The sequence below is a fragment of the Cryptomeria japonica genome, unplaced genomic scaffold (genome assembly GCF_030272615.1).
Source record: "Cryptomeria japonica unplaced genomic scaffold, Sugi_1.0 HiC_scaffold_222, whole genome shotgun sequence".
Lineage (NCBI taxonomy): Eukaryota > Viridiplantae > Streptophyta > Pinopsida > Cupressales > Cupressaceae > Cryptomeria > Cryptomeria japonica.
The window spans coordinates 1-6307 of NW_026729044.1; the positions used below are offsets into that span (position 1 = coordinate 1).

A 6307-nucleotide genomic window follows, 5' to 3' on the forward strand; every position below is an offset into this window, starting at 1 on the left:
CATCAAAGGTGCGCACCTCGCTGCCTCACACCACGGTGCGCAACGCCGGTGGGCACCCGGGAGTGCTTCGAAGTGTGCTCCAAGGTGCTGCGTGCACGTTGTCGGAGCCCGGTTTGCCCCGGGTGCGCACCTCGCGTGCACCTTCGTCGGGGTGGGCACCTTGGCTTGGTTTGCCCCGGCTGCGCTCCGAAGCGGGGTTATTGGAGCGCCGCCTCTTTTTTTGTCGGAGCGTTTGGTGGGGTTTCTCGCATTGGCTCTTCCGAGGCCGGTTGCCACCCTGGCGCGCACGAAGTCGGAAGTAGGGTTAATTGCCCGGGTGCGCACCTTTGCCAGGGTGGCACCTTACCTGGGCTGCGCACCAGGGCGGGCTCAAGATGGCACGCGCGTTCCGTTTTTTTCACTATCTTTCAAAACGGAAATTTTAAAATCTCTTTTTTTTTTGCCTTTTCTGGAAATTAGTGAAGGCAGCGCATCAAAGGTGCGCACCTCGCTGCCCACCTTGGTGTGCTCTGAGGTGCGCCACCCGGGAGCGCTACGAAGTGTGCTCCAAGGTGCGGCGTGCACGTTGTCGGAGCCCCGGTTTGCCCCGGGTGCGCACCTCGCCTGCACCTTGGCCGGGGTGGGCACCTTGGCTGGGTTTGCCCAGGGTGCGCTCCGAAGCGGGGTTACTGGAGCGCCCCCTCTTTTTTTTGTCAGAGAGTTTGGTGGGGTTTCTCGCATTGGCTCTTCCCAGGCCCGGTTGTTGGGTGCGCTCCCACCCTGGCGCGCGCGAAGTTGGAAGTTGGGTTAATTGCCCGGGCGCGCACCTTCGCCAGGGTGGGCACCTTGGTGCGCAAACCTTGGCTGGGCTGCGCACCAGGGCGGGCTCAAGATGGCACCAGCATTCCCTTTTTTCTCACTATCTTTCAAAACGGAAATTTTAAAATCTCGTTTTTTTTTTGCCTTTTATGGAAATTAGTGAAGGCATCGCATCAAAGGTGCGCACCTCGCTGCCCACCTTGGTGTGCTCCGAGGTGCCCACCACGGTGCGCAACGCCGGTGCGAACCCGGGAGCGCCCCGATGTGTGCTCCAAGGTGCGGCGTGCACGAAGTCGGACCCCGGTTTGCCCCGGGTGCGCACCTCGCGTGCACCTTGGTGCGCACACCTTGGCTGGGTTGCGCCGGCCTGGTGGGCACCATGGTGCGCACCAAGGAGCGCTCCGAAGTGTGCTCCAAGGTGCGGCGTGCACGAAGTCGGAGCCCGGTTTGCCCCGGGTGCGCACCTTCGCCGCGGTGGGGCACCATGGCGTGCACGAAGTCGGAGCCCCGGTTTGCCCCGGGTGCGCACCTCGCGTGCACCTTCGCCGGGGTGGGCACCTCGGCTGGGTTGCGCGCCCTGGTGCGCACCAAGGAGCGCTCTGAAGTGTGCTCCAAGGTGCGGCGTGCACGAAGTCGGAGCCCGGTTTGCCCCGGGTGTGCACCTCGCGTGCGCACCTCGCGTGCACCTTCGCTGCGGTGGGCACCTTGGCTGGGTTGCGCGCCTTGGTGGGCACCATGCAGTGCACGAAGTCGGAGCCCGGATTGCCCCGGGCGCGCACCTCCGCCAGGGGTGGGCACCTTGGTGCGCACAACTTGCCTGGGGTGCGCACCAGGAAGGGCTCAAGATGGCACCCGCGTTCCGTTTTTTTCACTATCTTTCAGAACGGAAATTTTAAAATCTCGTTTTTTTTTGCCTTTTTCTGGAAATTAGTGAAGGCAGCGCATCAAAGGTGCGCAACGCTGGTGCGAACCTGGGAGCGCTCCGATGTGTGCTCCAAGGTGCGGCGTGCACGAAGTCGGACCCCCGGTTTGCCCCGGGTGCGCACCTCGCGTGCACCTTGGTGCGCACACCTTGGCTGGGTTGCGCGCCCTGGTGGGCACCATGGTGCGCACCAAGGAGCGCTCCGAAGTGTGCTCCAAGGTGCGGCGTGCACGAAGTCGGAGCCCGGTTTGCCCCGGTGTGCGCACCTCGCGTGCACCTTCGCCGCGGTGGGCACCATGGCGTGCACGAAGTCGGAGCCCCCGGTTTGCCCCGGGTGCGCACCTCGCGTGCACCTTCGCCGGGGTGGGCACCTTGGTGTGCAGACCTTGGCTGGGTTGCGCGCCCTGGTGGGCACCATGGTGCGCACCAAGGAGCGCTCCGAAGTGTGCTCCAAGTGCGGCCTGCACGAAGTCGGAGCCCGGTTTGCCCCGGGTGTGCACCTCGGGTGGGCACCTTGGTGCGCATGCCTTGCCTGGGCTGCGCACCAGGGCGGGCTCAAGATGGCACCCGCGTTCCTTTTTTTTCACTATCTTTCAAAATGGAAATTTTAAAATCTCATTTTTTTTTGCCTTTTTTCTGGAAATTAGTGAAGGCAGCGCATCAAAGGTGCGCACCTCGCTGCCCACCACGGTGCGCAACGCCGGTGGGCACCCCGGGAGTGCTTCGAAGTGTGCTCCAAGGTGCTGCGTGCACGTTGTCGGAGCCCGGTTTGCCCCGGGTGCGCACCTCAGCGTGCACCTTCGTCGGGGTGGGCACCTTGGCTGGGTTTGCCCCGGCTCGCGCTCCGAAGCGGGGTTATTGGAGCGCCGCCCTCTTTTTTTGTCGGAGCGTTTGGTGGGGTTTCTCGCATTGGCTCTTCCGAGGCCCGGTTGCCCACCCTGGCGCGCACGAAGTCGGAAGTAGGGTTAATTGCCCGGGTGCGCACCTTTGCCAGGGTGGGCACCTTACCTGGGCTGCGCACCAGGGCGGGCTCAAGATGGCACGCGCGTTCCGTTTTTTTCACTATCTTTCAAAACGGAAATTTTAAAATCTCCTTTTTTTTTGCCTTTTCTGGAAATTAGTGAAGGCAGCGCATCAAAGGTGCGCACCTCGCTGCCCACCCTTGGTGTGCTCTGAGGTGCGCACCCGGGAGCGCTACGAAGTGTGCTCCAAGGTGCGGCGTGCACGTTGTCGGAGCCCGGTTTGCCCCGGGTGCGCACTCTCGCCTGCACCTTGGCCGGGGTGGGCACCTTGGCTGGGTTTGCCCAGGGTGCGCTCCGAAGCGGGGTTACTGGAGCGCCCCCCTCTTTTTTTGTCAGAGCGTTTGGTGGGGTTTCTCGCATTGGCTCTTCCCAGGCCCGGTTGTTGGGTGCGCTCCCACCCTGTGCGCGCGCGAAGTTGGAAGTTGGGTTAATTGCCCGGGCGCGCACCTTCGCCAGGGTGGGCACCTTGGTGCGCACACCTTGGCTGGGCTGCGCACCAGGGCGGGCTCAAGATGGCACCAGCATTCCCTTTTTCTCACTATCTTTCAAAACGGAAATTTTAAAATCTCGTTTTTTTTTTGCCTTTTATGGAAATTAGTGAAGGCATCGCATCAAAGGTGCGCACCTCGCTGCCCACCTTGGTGTGCTCCGAGGTGCCCACCACGGTGCGCAACGCCGGTGCGAACCCGGGAGCGCCCCGATGTGTGCTCCAAGGTGCGGCGTGCACGAAGTCGGACCCCGGTTTGCCCCGGGGTGCGCACCTCGCGTGCACCTTGGTGCGCACACACCTTAGGCTGGGGTTGCGCGGCCTGGTGGGCACCATGGTGCGCACCAAGGAGCGCTCCGAAGTGTGCTCCAAGGTGCGGCGTGCACGAAGTCGGAGCCACGGTTTGCCCCGGGTACGCACCTCGCGTGCACCTTCGCCGGGGTGGGCACCTCGGCTGGGTTGCGCGCCCCTGGTGCGCACCAAGGGAGCGCTCCGAAAGTGTGCTCCAAGGTGCGGCGTGCACGAAGTCGGAGCCCCGGTTTTGCCCCGGGTGCGCACCTTCGCCGCGGTGCGCACCATGGCGTGCACGAAGTCGGAGCCCGGTTTGCCCCGGGTGCGCACCTCGCGTGCACCTTCGGCCGGGGTTGCGCGCCCTGGTGGGCACCATGGTGCGCACCAAGGAGCGCTCCGAAGTGTGCTCCAAGGTGCGGCGTGCACGAAGTCGGAGCCCGGTTTGCCCCGGGTGCGCACCTCGCGTGCACCTTCGGCGGGGTTGCGCGCACCTGGTGGGCACCATGGTGCGCACCAAGGAGCGCTCCGAAGTGTGCTCCAAGGTGCGGCGTGCACGAAGTCGGAGCCCGGTTTGCCCCGGGTGCGCACCTCGCGTGCACCTTCGCCGCGGTGGGGCACCATGGCGTGCACGAAGTCGGAGCCCGGTTTGCCCCGGTGTGCGCACCTCGCGTGCTACCTTCGCCGGGGTGGGCACCTCGGCTGGGTTGCGCGCCCTGGTGCGCACCAAGGAGCGCTCCCGAAGTGTGCTCCAAGGTGCGGCGTGCACGAAGTCGGAGCCCGGTTTGCCCCGGGTGCGCACCTCGCGTGCACCTTCGCCAGGGTGGGCACCTCGGTGCGCACCACCTTCTCAATGTTTTCTTGCCTTTTCTGGAAATTGGTGAAGGCAGCGCATCAAAGGTGCGCACCTCGGTGTGCTCCGAGGTGCGAACCCGAGAGCGCTCCGAGGTGCCCACGAAGTCGAAAGTCGGGTTTAATTGCATTGTTTTCCCCGGGTGCGCTCCGAGGTGCGCAACATCGGCGCGCACCAAGGAGGGCTCCGAAGTGTGCTCCAAGGTGCGCACGATGGCGTGCACCTCTGGTGCGCACGATTCGGAGCTCGGTTTGACCGGGGTGCGCACACCTTGGCTGGGTTGCGCACCTTTTGTGCGCTCCAAGGTGCGCACGAAGTCGGAGCTCGGTTTGCCCCGGGTGCGCACCTTCGCCAGGGTGCGCACCTTGATGCGCACACGCCTTGGCTGGGCTGCGCACCTTGGTGGGCGCCATGGTGCGCACCTTTCGTGCGCTCCAAGGTGCGCACGAAGTCGGAGCTCGGTTTGCCCCGGGTGCGCACCTTGGTGGGCGCCATGGTGCACTCCGAGGTGCCCAAGATTGGTGCGCACCAAGGAGCGCTTCGAAGTGCGCTCCAAGGTGCGCGCGAAGTCGAAAGTTGGGTTAATTGTCCGGTTTGCCTCGGGTGCGCACCTTGCGTGCACCTTCGCCAGGGTGGGCGCCTTGGTGCGCACACCTTGGCTGGGCTGCGCACACCTTGGCACCCGCGTTTCCTTCATTTTAAATTTTTTTTTTTACAATCTCTCAAGTGGGAAAATTCTATAATCTCAACTTTTTTTGCCTTTTCAGGAAACTTTTGAATGGAGCGCATCATTGGTGCGCTCCGAAGTGTGCTCCAAAGCTCTCTCCAGCTGCGTGCACCTGCCCCGGCCGCGCACCCCGGCCCCCGCCCAGCTTCGCTCAACGCTGTCCCGGGCGTCTGGTGCGGAACCTTAGAGTAAGAAACATCACCGTGCACCTTGGCCAACGTGCGCGACTCGACCGAGCGCGCACTGGCCGAGGTGCACACGCGATTTCACCTGGGTGCGCGCGCAGCACCTCGGGCGCACCGGGGTGCGCGCACAACCGCCCGGGTTGCCACCGTGGCCTGTGTGCTCGGGGTGCCTCGGGTGCGCGCTTCTGGTGTCGCCCCCCGCGCGCGCGGTAGTGCGGGCAGCGCACCCCCGGCCCGGCCCGGCCCCCGACGAGAACGCAAACGGGCAAAAGGTTTATTCAAATAGCATTGCGACGCCCCGGCCGAAAAACTAAAAAAGGGTGCAACACCGGGACTTCCCGGAGGTCACCCATCCCCAGTACTACTCCGGCCCAAGCGCGCTTAACTGCGGAGTTCTGATGGGATCCGGTGCACTAATGCTGGTATGATCGCACCCGTTATGAGCTTGTCGCAGTGTGTACTTAGCAAACCGCGACCCACGTGCGAATCCACCCCGGCGCCACCCACCCCCGTCGAGGTGCACACCCTCCCTCGCGAAGTGCGCCCCGTTCGCCAAGTGTGAGCCCTGCCCGGGTGCGCGCACCTTGCTAGGGCGTCGGGTGTGCACCCGGCCCGGCCTACGTGCGTGCACCTGGAGGGGGCGTCGTGTGCGTTGCAGTGTCCCGTCTGCAACGCCGGTGCCCACACACCACCCTCGGGCGCAACGACCTGCGCTCACATGTGGGCCGAGTGCACCTTGGTGCATGTTCGGCGGCGCCTCGGGTGCACGCTCGATCTTGCCCCGGTGCACCAAGGCGCTCGGTTTGCCCCGGGGGTGCGCACTTGGTGCAAGGTGGGCACCCAAAATAGGGATCAAGCACCAAAACACAAGTTTCGGGATGCAAAATGGGACCCAAGGACCACAAATGCGTTCCAAGACCACACAAGTTTCGGGATGCAAAATGGGACCCAAGGACCACAAATGCGTTCCAAGACCCATGATGGGTCCACGAGAACAAAAATGTGTTCCGAGACTTAATAAACAA

The 6307-nt window shown here is 63.7% G+C and overlaps 1 non-coding gene across 1 annotated transcript; it reads right to left on the reverse strand.

The window, feature by feature from the left end:
* Window positions 1–5599: 5599 nt before the first annotated feature.
* On the reverse strand, window positions 5600–5718 carry LOC131868861 (5S ribosomal RNA). The gene has a single exon (XR_009367281.1). It is a non-coding gene; the product is annotated as a 5S ribosomal RNA (ribosomal RNA).
* Window positions 5719–6307: the final 589 nt, after the last annotated feature.